Raw genomic sequence first — 16613 nt, forward strand, 5'->3', positions numbered from 1 at the left:
ACTGTACCGGTTCTTCTCGACATATGAGAGGGGATACATTTAAGTGTGTATATATTTGTGATTTGTTTTGATATAAAAGGTAACAGACACCGGTCGGTTTGCATTATTTCATAGTTGTTGTCGGAGTTCAAAATTTGAATATTTGTGTGAGAGAAAGTTAGAAGATGATTTTGATACTTTAATTTTTGTTAATTGGATTGTGATTGATAAATTGAGGTAAATGTTTGTTTGATTTTTAAAAAATTTTTTTATATATATTTGTTTTTGTAACCATTTTTTCATTTATTGTTAATAGAGATCTGATGAGGTTGGATATCTGCCAACGAAACATACGTGTGTAACCTAATATGAGTGTTTGATTTATTTTTACAACGGGTTGGCTCTCAAAATTGGAATTAATTTTACTTATCTATGAGCTATTTTTTTAACTCACTGAATCACTGAAACCCGCTAAACTCATTAATCTGTTTATATCAATTAGCATATTAAACGGCGCCGCCTCATATACTATTTGATTGTCTTAGTACCAGAGTCAAATTTCATGACCATATAAGGAGAGTGACGTCACATACTTATAGATATAGATATAATAGTTTTTGTTATTTGATTAAAATATGTTAATTAATAGTAATTTTGATGAAACAAAGCATTTTTTATATAGATTTTAGAACATAGATTTAGATTATAATAATTTTAATTGCGTTTAATTATTAAATTATATTGAATTTTAATATGCAAAGTTAATTTGTTTATTACATTATAAATATTTATTATCAGAAAAATGCGGATACTCTAAATTCATAATGAATATCTTAGAAACATGAGTAAGAATTGGTTTCATTGATAACAGTTTAATTATTACTGTTATCAATAAATAAATGATTAATAATTTATTTAAACATAAAGTTGTATATAGATCGAAAGCGTTAATTTTGTACATAATAATGACAGCTTTATAATTTATTAATCTTAATTAATTAATCTAGGAATTACATTATAAGATTTTAGAAAAAACCGTTACAAATATGAAAATTTATTATAATTCAAATGTTATTAACTAATTTGAGTATTTCTTTTTAGAAATTAATTCTACAATAGATAAACTATTAATTTATGTAAAATTTAATTATTGTTTTATTGTAAATATTGTGCTATTACATTAACCTGTTAACCGGGGAAACCCTTTTCTAATTACGCAACATATAACGGGCGCGTCCTTTTCCACTAGGACGTGTATGAATGACGTATTACCATAGTAGTAGTAAAATCTACGTCCCGCCCGTTCCAGGGCGCAATATAAATATCGAGGACGTATTCATATGTCCTACCCGTACCTGATATTGTTTACTTTTGACGTATTTATACGTCCCGCTCGGTTAACAGGTTAATTAACTTTATTAGTTAATAACTTTTGTCGATACTATTTGGGACAATTATAAATCATACTAAAATGATCAATAACTAATTTTGTAAAGTTTACATGTTTTAAAATTTCAGTATTACTGTTTATTCACTTTTTGAAAAAATTTAGAAAATTCATTTCTCAAAATTGCGTAAACAAGTCGAAAAGAGCTGTCCTGCGAAAATAGGCGGGAAAATCTGTGTATGAATACGCTGATTTTGGCACAGGCTAGCATTCACTCCTAGCCTTGCAAAGTGAGAGCATGAGATTGAATAAACTTGACTAATACCTAAGTTCTTTCTCTCATTGTAATTAACTGAGCTAATCTTTTCCTATTGTAATTCGTGCTCGACTCATAAAACACTTCGCGTTATGAGAAATTTGGGCTGAATTACATCCTTTATAATAAAGACTTAAGCTCTGCTTATGGGACAATTTGCACCATAAGAAACTAGGGTAAAGTCTATTTTTTTCTTGAAATTTCACTTATATACTCATATATATTATTTATTGCTTTATTTCATAGTAATAATTAGAATCATATTGAAAAGAAACGAATTCTTACTCATTAACTGAGAGAGAGAGAGAGAGAGAGAGAGAGAGAGAGAGAGAGAGAGAGAGCTGAACGTGTTAATGCAAAAATTCTGGTAAAAGCAGACACAACACTATCAATGGACAATCGTCTCACACACGTCACCACAGTTCGGTACAATAAGTTGCGACACAGGAATTGTTTCTCATTACAGCCACACTGTCAAACACGTGTGTTCCGTTTCAAAAACCAGACTGGATTGCCCAGCTTCGCGTGCCTTCTCGCGGTACGTCCATTTCGACTCGCATGCAACTAGACGTATTCCACGTAGAATTTAATAGGCTTTCTGAATCTCTCATCATATTTCCCGAAAAGTGTACTCGTCTAATTGTAAATACGATTGAAACAAACAAAACAAATTTTTTGAAAAAAAAAATTTTTTGAAGTTTTGAAAAAAAAAAATTTTTGCTCATTTCAATTTTCCACATTGAAGTCGTTTAAATTTTTATGTTTGGAGTAAAAATATCGCAGTCTCGAGTCCTGAGATTCAAAATATGCTGGTTGAAATTTCGAAAAAAAAATTTAAAACACAAAATAGCGGCTTATACACGGAAAAACTGTCAAAAACTTTATAAATTTTTTACCCGAAAACGATGAGCTGCCAGAAAAAATTTTACTGATGAAAAAGTGCTTAGAATTGATCAAAAAACCCACTGGAATTTCCTCAAAATTTTTCAAATTTCGAAAAATTTCAAAATTTTGAAAATTGTATTAAATGTTTGAAATATTTGTGTATTTTTTGATCTATTATAAGAACATTTTCATCAGTAAAATTTTTTCTGGAAGTCCATCGTTTTTGAGTAAAAAATTCCGAAAGTTTTCATCAATTACTTTGAGGTTTCCTTGTTGATTAATGAATAATTTTTTAATAAGATAATCAACATGAAAAAATAGTTCATTCTACATACTCTCAAATGATTGTATGTGTCTCTTCTTGTTTTTGTTAATTATTATTTATTTTTTACATATTAATTTTTCTTTATTTTTCTTTTAAAAGTTTTCTATTACCTAGTATTACTTTGTGACGGCGGGCCATATGATTACAACTTTCAAATTTCAAGGGAATAATTTTTTCCTAGTATTAAGACCAACGGCAGAGTTAAAACCGTTTCCCATGAGCTGTGGGAACCGAGTAAAGTGTCGTAGGGAAATTTTCCTTGACAATCTCCAAACGGCAATAAAATCTATAGTCCAAATTTATGTAAGCGTGCATTGCTTTTTTTATTACTCTCTTCCGCCCCTCGTACCCTCGCACTTACAAAGTGCATGCAGCCTCTGAACACGTGGGCGCCGAGATGCCGATAAGAGAAAAGGGCCATAAAATCGCGTCTGCATCCTGTTCACATCATGACTAACGAATTTTTCCCTTTCCAACTAGAAATTAGGCATTAGAAATTATGAAATAATTTTTTTTTTCAATTTGAATATTTTTACTTCAGCAACATATCAGAAATAACATGGCCTCTCAAAACCTCTTATCGAGTTTTCGCTCCGGAGCTTAGTTTTAAGCATAAAATAGGAAAATACAAAAATTACGTTAATTTTAATGAATATAATGTTATCTAATAAACTTTTATTATAAGAAATTAATCTACACAGCGTAGCGTGCGAGATATTAAGCGTCGCTCTAGTTTTATAACATTTTATTATTACATAATCATTAATAACTATATTTTGCGGTGAATTGAATTATAATGTTGATTGTTAATATTAAGTAGTGTATAAGCTATGTATTGGTCGATTGTATTTGTTCCGACTTCAGTTAATTAATAATTATAAAATTTTAAACTAATCTTGGCTGCAAATGATACTCGAAGAACCATTTCACGAGCTAAAGCCTGTTCCCTTGCGTCCACACCCCCGATTTTCTCCACGCCCCCGCTTCAATCAGGGCCCGAAAATCCAGCGAGGAAAATCAGAAGAAACAGACGGACCAATTAGCACATCATTGCCTGCTCCACTCCTCCTGAAACTGAGAGGCTGAGAGAGGGACTCATCACTCAACCACCCATCTATAAAAAAGGCTGCACAAGACCCAAAGGGCAGTTGTTGCAGTTGCAGTTGTTGTAGTGTGTGTAAGAAAGAGAGAGTTTGAATACCAGTGCTGAGGGAAGCATAGGAATCAGCACCAAGAAGTCAGATCCCAAACAAGAGTCAAGCCAAGAAGTGAGTCAAGCAGCCAAGCAGACAAGAAGTGAATCAAAAAGCCAAGCAACCAAGAAGCGCAAGAAGTGGAACAAATAAAATCGACTAATATAGAATTAGGACCCACAAGTTAAAAAGTGTCAAGTTACAATAAAAAAAAGTAAGCAAATAAAACTTTTTATTTTTTTTAGTAACTTATCTATCTCTCCTCTCTCTCTCTCTCTTAGAAAAAGCTCGTACAGTCGAACCTACGGCACTGCACGCTTTCGGGAGTATCCGACCCAAGGCACTGCACGCTGGCGGTAGCCAATCACAGCGCTGCGCCAGGTCCGGGCATATGTAGCACTAAAAGAGGCCCAAAAAATTATTCGCGCAATTGTTCGTAGTTGTTTAATTAAGCAGGATAATTTTTTTATTCAATAGAACAATATTGGATTTTGTCGGCATTAAAATAATTCAATTAAAATTACTTTTTTTAATTTTAATAAAAAAGTTAAGAGGGCCCCCACGGTGAGTGGGCTACTAGTGACAGTACTGCGCAGCGTGCAGTTTCTAGGGTATAGAGGCGCGCAGTGACTCGGGTAATGCAGTGCCGAAGGGTACAGTGCCGTAGGTTCGACTGTAATTCAAAAATTCTTCCCTTTTCCGTATTTGGAGACTACTTTTGATAGGCTTCAAATATAATTTATAATAGGAAAACCGGGTTCTACTATTGATGGGACCCAAGGTACTTCGCGCTTTCGGATTACAACTATTGATTGGAATCCAAGAGCAGAAGTATAGGTTTAGTGACACTGTCCCCCTCGGTTTTATTAATTTTCGATTAGTGATCCCGCTAGTTTATGCGAGAAATCACAGATTAGCAAGAACAGAACCCTGAGACTGCGCCAAGTATCAGGTGCACCTGAGATGTGTCGTTGCCACAACGTCACAACTTTTTTATTAGCTACCATAAATAATATGATTTGTAGGCATAAAAATTTAGAATTTGTATTCAGATTAATGAAAGGTTTACAAATGGTGAAACTACATTGTTGAAATACATAGATTTAATTATATCGTATCAGTTCTTTCTTATAAATAATTTTTCCATGTCGCGAATTTCTTGTACGTAAATTGTTAGACATATTATTAATAATTGAAAAACTTTTAAAAGAAAAATAAAGAAAAATTGATACACACAAAATAAATAATAATTAAAAAAAAACAAGAAGAGACACATACAATCGCGTGAGAGTATGTAAAATGAACTATTTTTCTTATGTTGATTATCTTATTAAAAAATTATTCATTAATCAACAAGAAAACCTCAAAGTAATTGATAAAAACTTCTGGAATTTTTTACTCGAAAACGATGGACTTCCAGAAAAAATTTTACTGATGAAAAAGTTCTTAGAATATGTGACGGTGTAGGCTGGTCATAGCCTGCACCGTGTATGCCTGCATTCTCTCTCCCAGGCGAAGGCACACGGCTGGCATCAAACGCACGTTATTTTCACGTGCCTGATGCCTGCCTCTTTGTTTTCAGCAACGCACGAGAACAGAAGGCGAAGCCATAGTCGCGACGACGTGATCGAGCATTGAGAGTGAGAGAGAGAGAGAGACAGAGAGAGAGAGAGAGAGAGAGAGAGAGAGAGAAGCAATATATGAGTCTAGTGGTTGAGCTTGGCGCGCGGCACTTGTCGCGACTGGTATTGCCGCGTGCCGCCGATTAGGAGGCGAGTGGTGGAAGAAGGCGTGAGAAACCGGCTCTCACGCACTCGCGACAGAGAGTGACGCGATGCATGCGAGTACAATCGGCCGTATTAGTTTGAGTGACCGTCGCCGTGAAGCCTGCCCTTTTGTTCAGCCAAGCAGCCAGCAGTATTCCTGCAGATTAGCCGGGCCGGTTTCTCTGCCAGCAACAGCGGCAACAGATCATCCTGCCAAAAACCGCCAGCAACGCAGCAACCAACAGTCTTCCTGCCAAGCCGCCGGTGGTGCATCTGCAAGACTGCCAGCGACAGCAACATCCGCCAGCATCGGTCAGGTTATTTACTCTCCTCTCTCTTTGCATCTCTTTTCCTCGGCGATTTCACGGTTCGTGTTGCTGCGCCAGGCTTCCCCGAGCCGGCGTAATTTCCGGCAGTGCTTTAGTTCTTTTAGAGTATAAGTTGTCGTTTGAGCCGGTTAATGAGACGGCAATGCGCTCACTTATTTAGATTAAGCGACGATCTGTTGTATTAGCATAAGTGAAATCGTTTAGTTCGTTAGCACTTATGATAGTGCGGTTGTAATAAAGGATGAGTTTCTGGAATATTGTGAAAGTTATTTGCATGCACTTCTCTTTTCTGCTTTGCTAAGAGCGACACACCACCTCCCTTGACCTCCCCTTAAATAATTCGGTAATAGTAGCGAAATTGCTGGCATTGAAGGCCCACGCTATTACAAATAGATAAAAAAATACACTGGAATTTCCTCGAAATTTTTCGAACATTTAAAACCCTGGTTATTTTTTGTTTAAATCGTATTTAGAATTAGACGGGTATATTTTTCGGGAAATATGATGAGATATTCAGAAAGCCCATCAAATTCTACATCGAATACGTCTAGTTGTATATATTTTACAATCCATTTTCGTAAAAAATATATACATTGAATACTGTTGTAAAAATTCTTCCATTCAGGACTTAATAGGTTAATAATAATTATTAGACAATAGTGAGAGAGAGACATAATGAGTTAGCAATCTCACTCGTTATAAATTTTCCTTTAAATTACCTAGAGCTAATGTCAAGGATTTAAAGAGTATTTATATAGCCCTATTTAAAAAATTTTTTTTAATTTTTTCCGCCATCCGATTTTATTTCATGGATTTTCTAATAGTTTTAGCTATTGATAGTTATCTATCTATGTTGTCAATATCTTCCATATTTTTATTGAACTCAATTTACACGATGGTTGTACGAGTATTATATCTTTCAATTTTCTATGTTAACCCATTAACGTCCAAAATGTCAAAATTTCTTGCACGTTTTCAAAGTGATTTTTTCCTATGTAATTGAAAGTTGAAAAAATAAAAATTCGTTTCGGCCGCTATGTTCACTTTATCAATTTTTTTCTCGAAATCTATGGACTTTAGAAAAAAATTCATAAGAACAAAAATGTCTTAGAATCACTCGAGAAACATCCTAAAATTTTTTCAGAATTTTTGGAGACATTTTTGAAAATTCCATTTCCCAAGTTTCCCGAAAAATCAAAAATTGTCTCAAAAAATTCTGAAAAAATTTGAGAATGTTCCTCGAGCGATTCTAAGGCATTTTTGTTTTTATGAATTTTTTTCTAAAGACCATAGATTTTGAGAAAAAAGTTGATGAAGATTGAAAAAAAAAATTCGTTTTTTCCGCCATTTTGTAAAGAAGCGATGGTTCAAGGTAAACAAAAAAATTCCCTGTTAAACTTCAAATCCCATGATCACCTTTGATCACGGTCGCAAGGTGATATCTTCACCGTAACACTTCGAAAAAAAATCCTAAAAATTTTTTTTTTCGAAAATTTAGGTGTTTTTTATGTTTCAATCGAGCATATCTCTTTTCCTGTGAGTTTTATCATGATTCTGGCAACGGATTCTGAAAGAGCATGCAATTTTACATCAGAATATGTGGTTCAAGAATTTTTTCAATGCCAATTACATAGGAAAAAATCACTTTGAAAACGTGCAAGAAATTTTGACATTTTGGACGTTAATGGGTTAATTCCCTGTACTACAATAATAAACGTTATGAACTGTTGTGATCATATATACTTTATTTCTGTTTATAACGAGTTTGTCAACAACTCGTTATGTCTCTCTCTCTCTACATTAATTATATAACAATAATATATGTACATATTCATGTATCTACTTTTATATTATACTACTAGCAGCCGCAGTGGACGACAGCAGCTGAACTAAGGTAAGAGAGAGAACGCTAGCAGAGAGAGAGACCGCGTAGGTTGGTAGGACTGGCGAGCCGGGGTGCCGTGAAAGAGAGGTGCTGCTTGACAAAGGACAAGCAATTAGCTGACACCTCTCGAATTGGTGACACGCGTGCGACTGCGTTAGAGATTGATAGCTTGGCTGTGCCATTGACGACGACATTCGTTTTGTGATTTTGCGTCGCCTCGTGGCTAGTTTGAATGACGGACCGAGTGCTAGGTTGAGTGCTACCGGTTGCGGCGTGTATCGGCGTTTGATAGACCGAACTTTTATTGTCGAGCCTCGTGGCTAATCTCACCGATAGCGGCAGCCGATGTAAGTACTACTCGTTCTTTGCGTCTCTCTCGCATTACCCGCTTTGCTTCTCTCTCTGCACTGTCCTGTACAAATACACGTAGAAAATATATATTTCTATTACACCTATCGCCTCTTTCACTCTGCGCCTTCTATCATTCCTTTCGTTCCCTACACCTTCGCGATTTCAGCTACGCGACCTACGACGCTCTCCGCGGGTCGTTACCACCCGGCGAATCCATCGGCAGTCTGTGCTACTGGGTCGGTCGTGCAAAGCCGTTGCGCGAGCCCGCTTCGTCATCTATTACGCATCTCTCGGTTATTAAATATTGTAGCGGACTAAATCCCCGTTACATGTTCAACCACTTAATTACAAACTAATTATCAGTGTGAGTCAATATTAATTTCATCTCTATTCAATTTACCTTTTAACTGAGGTATCCCTTTTCTATTTTTTCATAATACTGTTCCATATATTTCAGTATCTTTATCATGAAGAAATTTAGAAAGTTCAGGCGACGAATACCAATTATTCGGAAAAACAACGTGTCCTTTATAAAAATAAAACTTTAAGAAATGAGTCACGATGTCTCCATAAATTCTCAAGCTAAATTTCTCATAATCAGTATTTGATCCAGCGTAGATACTAAATCCTAACAAAAATCGAGTTTTATAGTCTACTAATTCGACAAATTTCAAAGCAATGTCTTTTCAATGGCAGAAATGGCTTGAATTTTAGTCTGCCTTTACATAACGTCTAACTTTCATCAATACAAAGATTTTCTCCAGGTTTTAGAGTAGATAAAGATTTTTCATTCAAAAAATGAATTACTGGTTCTATTTTTCGCATGGGGTGATTTCTAATTTCTTCATTATTTGAAAAATATGAAAAACGTAAAATTTGTATATACGAGGGTCGTTTGAAAAGTCCGTGCAAAAATAAAAACTGCTTGATTTTTTTAATAAATCTTTTTTATTTTTCAACATAGTCTCCTTTTAGGCTTATACACTTCATCCAACGCTGTTCTAGTTTGTTAATCCCTTCCAAATAATAGGATTTGTCCAAGTCTGTAAAATAGGCATTCGTTTCTGCAATCACCTCCTCGTTTGAATAAAATCTTTTCCCCGCCAGCCATTTTTTCATATTAGGGAACAAATAGTAGTCCGACGGAGCCAAGTCTGGAGAATAGGGGGATGTGAAACGAGTTGGAACCCTATCTCCATCAGTTTTGCGGCCACAACTGCTAAGGCGTGAGCTGGCGCATGTCGTGGTGGAAGAGGACTTTTTTGTGGGCCAATCGTGGACGTTTCTCTAGCAACTCGGATTTCAAACGATCCAATAACGATGAATAATATTCGCCTGTAATGGTTTTACTCTTTTCCAGATAGTCGATGAAGATTATTCCTTGTAAATCCCAAAAGACAGTCGCCATAACCTTCCCGGCCGAAGGACTCGTCTTCGCCTTTTTCGGAGCAGATTCCCCCTTGGTAACCCAACCCACTGTTTGACTGTTCTTTGGTCTCAGGAGTGTAGTGATGTATCCATATTTCATCTACAGTGGTGAAACGACGCTTAAAGTCTTGCGGATTTTGCTGGAACAGCTGCAAACCATTCTCCAAACGATCTCGTTTTTGGTCAATCGGGAGCAATCGCGGCACCCATCTAGCGGATAGCTTTTTCATGTCCAAATGTTGGTGCAAAGTATTATGTATCCGTTCGCTCGTTATGCCTACAGTACTAGCAATCTCACGCACCTTCACTCTTCTGTCAGCCATCACCATATCATGGATTTTATCAATGAATTCTGAAGTGGTAACTTCAACAGGGCGTCCAGAACGTTCAGCATCTTTTGTGCTCATACGGCCACTCCGAAAATTTTGAAATCACTTATAAAACATTCTAATCGAAGGTGCACAATAACCATAATGTTTATCAAGCTTCTGTTTAATCTCCTGAGGCGTTTTGCCTTTGAAAAAGTAATGTTTAATCAATACACGAAATTCTTTTTCATCCATTTTTTTACAACCACTCGATTTCTTTGATTGAAATGAATGTAAAACGCAAAGTAATTGGCCGATCTGTCTGAAACTTGGTGTGTGCTCTTCCAAGATATGCCACTAACTAAAAATAACCTTGATACGCACTAGTAGCATCATCTCTCTGACTTTGCACGGACTTTTCAAACGACCTTCGTATCTATTACGAGTAATTATCTGACCAAATATTGGAATAGATAACATAGGATCCTTAGTCCAATATTTTTTTATATTGCCTTTGACGATACCTCCTATATTGATCAATAAACCAAAAAAATTGCATATTTTTTCACTATCTACATCTTCCCATGATGTCATTTTTACTATGAAATGGTTCAGGATTTTGCATTTGATAAAAATTTGTTGAATAATACAATCCATGAAAATTGAATTAACAAAATATTAAAATTATCTAAAGGTTTAATTCTTAATAAAGTAATATTATCGCAAATACTGGTAAAATCTTGTATAAATAAACAGTATATTGAGGCAAAAGAGAGACTAAGAATGCCTTCATCCTCACAATTTATGGATTCTAATAGATTAATAGGTTCTGCAGCACCAGTCTTATCTTCGACTTGTAACTTATCTGGTTCTGATTTACAAATCCATGATTCTTTTTATATAGCTTAAACTTTTCAATGGATCAAATGGTGGTCAAACGCAGCTGTTCGGTGACCAACATCCGTTGCTCGCCGCATATTAGAATACGACTCCACAATAAAAGAGGCATCGAAGTCTGGCCTGGTGAGGACGGGCGTTGCAGCGAGGAGAGTTTTTACTTAATCGAATGCTATCTGCTGCTTGTCGCCCTACTCGTACTTAATATTCTTGCGAGTAAGCGCCGTTAACGATGCCGAGATGGGCGAAAAGTCTTCCATGAACTTACGATACTACGAAGCCATTCTTAAGAACCTGCGTAACTGCTTAAGGTTCCGTGGCGTCGGATACCAATTTTTTATTATATTTGTTTCACCATTGACGTCGATGTCACGATGAATCTAACCTGAGCTGCCTAGTTTATCACAGGTGGGCTCTGGAAGGAGTTTGCGTATGAGTTACTCTAATTCTCGGCGCTCGCCGTCAATAATTTCTTCGATACCGAACAAAGTGAGTGGCATAAATTCCTCTACTCATACTAACGAGAGAATTGCGGGTATGACTTCATCGCTGCGCTCTATTCTTAGCGTGTTGTTTTTCATGTTTAAGTTTGCTGAAAAGGTGTGGATAAAGTGCGGATAAATCATTGGTACATTTGGTCTCTACATCCCTCAGAATGAGCACATCAACGATATGCCTAACTCTTCCATTCCTAAACGACAGCAACTTTATTGCCGAAAATGGGCACGTAACGATCATCCACAGTTTTTGTCCCTGATCCTGCATATGGGATCACCAGATGGTGATAAGTGACCGCTATTTGTTTACCTATTGAGCCCAGGACAGTACGTGAAGCGTCTATATCATACAGAGTTCTAAAGATAAAAGGGCCGACACCAACCTTCAGCCATCATCGTGAATGCGTCTCAACGAGAGCGCTTGACGCGATACTTTCATCATCATGAACAAGTACGGCGCTTAAGCAACTGGTGACTGGCATTGATTTAACTTATGCTTGAAGCCTCATGCGCAACTCTCACAACGCTGACCGTTTTAAAGACCTTAATGTTTAAGGGCGGCGCAGTAGAGACCTCTACTACGCGCTTTTTAATTCATTTTACAACTTCTTTATCTTGCAGAACTCCAGGAAGCTGATTTTAGTGTATTTAGGCTAGCTATAGTCCCAATACATATCTTTTCCTACGTCCGGATCTAGTTTGTTGTTCTTATTCTTATCAAACTTAGGGGTAATCACTCAAGCTCTATTGTTTTCGCGACTGCCCTTCCTATAGAAGTTTGTCGAGTCTTGAAAAGTTGATCCTCTGACTCCCCCTTGAGTGCAATCACTCACATGGCCATCTGATCGGCGGGCAAGCCTCACCTTACCGTACCGACTCACCCCCTCACTCTGAGGGTGAGGCGAGTCCGAGCCGATCAGCTACCACGATCGTTCCCAACGGTCGGTACGATACCGATCCCCGGTGTGGTCACGCTCTCGTAGTTAGGCGCGCTTTACCGATTTCTTAGTTGTGTAACAGCCGGTTTCTTTTCTCTGTTACTGTGACACACCAGACGAGTGAAAAACGATTTATTTTGTGCATTAATAAAGTATTTAATTCCTGTTCATACAAATTTTGCCTTATCATTTAATCAAACCTGAATTATCCTCACAGAGCTAATAGCAGTCCAAGTGTCATGGCTGTGCAGGGTTACCCCGCGCGTGGAAATACGCTACATTAGACAGGCCCTATACTACATATCTATCTCTAGCGTTACATGGCTTCCAATGCAAATTTCTTGAATTTGGCATAAATTTTTCATGTTAAGCTAATTAAGAGCGGTGATTATTTAAAAAGGGAGAAGAGCGAAACTAAAACTCGTTTTCTTCTACTCGCTCGACGAACCTTTCGATATTCATAGCCGATTTATTCAAGAATTGGATTTTCCATTCTCTGATGGTCTTCCGCAAGTTCTTACCCATAAGACATGAACAAAAGGTCTCAATAGGGCTGAGCATGCTCATCTATGTCCTTTTGTCGTCGTACCTGGGACTAGCGTTGTGCGGTGTCGTCGATAGCTGGGCAATATTTCCCGCAAGTGAAGGCGAAGTAAGCGTCACGCTCGTGATGGCTCCTCTCTCCAGTCCATGATTTCTGCTCGGTCAGCAACGGGGGCGCATTAAGTTCGTAATGCCATGAAGGTACCATCCCCCTCCCCTAATCTAAGCTTGCAGGGGTAAAATACAAAGAAGGCGCGATCAAACAAGGTGTAGGTCGCGCGCATGAGAATTTAGGTTGTAGTGCGAGTTTTTTTCGAACAGGTTGTAGTCATCTGCGTCTTTTTTAATTACGTCATAAGTATCGTGGAATTGAACCGTTTTCGTTGCATTCAGTGTATTGAGTTTTGTTTGTGTTTCTATGGCTTCCTGCTGTGCATTTACTGCAACACTTTGTATCTGCTTCCACAGATCATTATTGATGCGTTGTTCACTATACATATTTTGCGTTTTTATTTTTTTTTAATTTTTTGATAAGAGCGCAGCAATCTGGATTTATATGGTGGTGTTTAAACGTTTACACGAGTGGGTACTGACGAATAAGTGAGAGATAACGGTGTAAAAGAAACCGATCTTATGTGCATAACAAAAGAGTTCGCATTCCAAGTTGTCACTGTTATGCCCATTATGTCCACGAGCATTGTGAAGGACGGGTCGGCTGACCTATACACTATATTGGAGGAACTAGCTTAGAATCGTTAGTTGCAGAACCTTATAGATTATTTTCGATATTTATTATTAATGTTAGGAGAAAATTGTTGTGCTGTTCCTAGGGTAGCATTTTAGAGCGAAATAAGGTTTCGTACAAATCATTGCGCCTTTGTATTGTCGTTTCGCTTTTTGGTTCCGCAGTTCCAACAAAATCCACCGCGGTTTAATCACCTTGAAGACGTTTAAATAAGCGGTTTGCATGGTCGTACATAGAACTCTTAGTTATAAGTTTGAGTTGATATAGAATCGTGTTTAGTTTGTCGCTTGGTAATTCTTTAACCTGATCCGAGATTCGTTTTTCTACATTGTCGTTCAAAATCGATTAATAGTCTAATTAATAGGTCTGATTATTAGTTATTTTTGTTTTTTCTTTGTTTTTGTTTATTCGCAATAATAATAATAATAATGAATAAAAACAAATTGTTAAATGATAAATTTTGTAATAATGGAGCGAAGGGAAATAGTGAGAGATGGAAATTCACTTAATTTTAATTATATTCAGCATCGTTTCGTCAGGACATTTGTTGACCTCTTCAGGGTATATTAACAGAAGAACAACAAATGATTAACAATAAAGTTGTAAATGTAATTTTAAAGGTATATAATTATTATGTGTACCTCATTTGTCTCGTAGTCAAATTATTATAGGCTAAAATGAATAGCTCGTAGCCAATCACGTTACAATACAGTAAGAAATCAAGTATTTCAACACATACAGGGTGTCCCATTTTAAAGGCACCACCCCGAAATTTTCTACAGTTGGCGTTCTACAAAAAAATTGTTTAGACCAAAGTTGTTTGGGACAATGAGGGACACCTTTCCCAGAAATCGGATTTGACCTTAAGATTTATTTTCAAGGTCATTTGAAGATCAGTCATTTTTTGAATAGGAACCTATAATTTGGATCCCGGATTTGGAAAGAGCGAGAAATTCTAAGTTTAGATAAGGTATTATGTGTGGGGTGCGGTTAACCCCCTCCCCCCTCCCGTAAGGTCATGTCAGGGTCAAATTAAATGAAATAAAATAATACGTAATTTTCAATCAATTTTGCATGAATCCTTCAATAAACCCTTGAAAAATGGATTCAAAATGGAAAATAAGCTTCCGTTATTATTAACAAGTTTGCCTAAATTGGCTAGCTACAAAGTCGGCTACTCAAAACACCTCATTTTTTTATTTCGGATTTGGAAAGAAAGTTAAACTGATCACTTCCACATTGTTTTACCCCATTAAGACTCTTGCCAAATCGTAGGTAGATCGAAAAAAAAATACCCATGTTTTTTCTTTTGCTATTTACAATTATTTATCAAAAGTGATTTAAATAAATTATCGAAAGGTAATCAGTTGAAGTCTGACAAAAAAATGTTACATACGTTTCTTTCATATATTTTTCCCGTAGAATAAATTTTTGAAAATAATTTTGTAGGAAAACAAATTATTTTTATTCTCTTTTTGGTATGATTCCGGACAAGCCTACAGAGTTTCATCTAAATCGGAAAATAACACTTCTTTAGTATTATTTATGAAAGAGGTGACTCGTGATCAGTCCTTTTCAGGATAGTTCACGTGGAAATTTCTTAGTGTGTAGCGACTCAAAAGGGCCAAATGTGCCAGATTATTCGAGAAACGAAATTATTGACATTCTGTTATCACTCGGGGCATGTCAAGGCCGATATCATGCTGCAGCATGATATTACCTTCAAAATTACCCAGGAAGGCTTCGGTACCCAAACCACGTGAGAATCCGAATCATTGAACAAAGAGAGAGACGTCGACCACGAACACGCAGAAATCGTCGTCGCATTATGAAACAGAACAACAATGATCCACGAATTCTCGTTATTTTGGCAATGGTTGATTTGGGTCATCATATCTCTTTGTGTGAAATTCAGAGATGTACTGGAATCCCAAAAATAACAGCCGGTAGAATTTTGCGGCTTCATAGATTTCATCCGTATCACATAACTTTGACTCAAGCTTTGATGCCAGACGATCTCCGCCGCGAACTCGAATTCTGTAATTGGGCACTAGCAAGGATTCGTGAAGATCCTGAATTTTTCAGATACGTAATGTTTTCGGACGAAGCTACATTTCATAGTAATGGGCAACTTAATCGCCATAATAGTCATTATTGGTCTATCTAGAAAACTCTTTGGGTACGTCATGTTGATAAACAGCATTGAGCCTCGTAGTTTGGTGCGGTATAATAAATGATTATCTGATAGGACCTTATTTTTTCGATGGGAATGTCAACGGCACATCATATCTTAATTTTCTGCAGAATGAATTACCAGAATTATTGGAAGATGTGGACTTGGAAACAAGAGGACGATTATGGCTTCAACAGGACGGTGCACCGTGTCATCGCTCACTAATAGTTCGTCACTTCTTGAACCAACGATACCGAAGACGATGAATAGGCATTGGTAGTGAAATTACTGGAATATGTATGAAAAAATGATTTTACGCATCATATTTTGGTTTTCTAAGGACTTATTGACCCACCCTCGTATTGTTCTGACCATTCCAGTATTAGAAATCAGAAATTAAGTTCCGTATTCCAAAAATCTGACACTAGATACTAAACCTGACTATTTCTGTAATAACATTATGCCGCAAGTTGCCGGAAAAAGAAAATCTTATCCTCAAAAACCAGATCGAAAATATGACTGACAGATTGCTAAGTATGTAAGAATATATGGGCACCCTTCGACTTCTGCAAGATCTGTCAATCCCCCGATTTTCAATAAAGGGCCGAGATGACCAGGAAAAAGAAATGGCTATAGAAATTATATTCCACATAGAAATTGAGACAGGT

Source organism: Phymastichus coffea, unplaced genomic scaffold, assembly GCF_024137745.1.
Source record: "Phymastichus coffea isolate CEN01 unplaced genomic scaffold, Cenicafe_Pcof_1.1 PCOF00008, whole genome shotgun sequence".
In the NCBI taxonomy this organism is placed as follows: Eukaryota; Metazoa; Arthropoda; class Insecta; order Hymenoptera; family Eulophidae; genus Phymastichus; species Phymastichus coffea.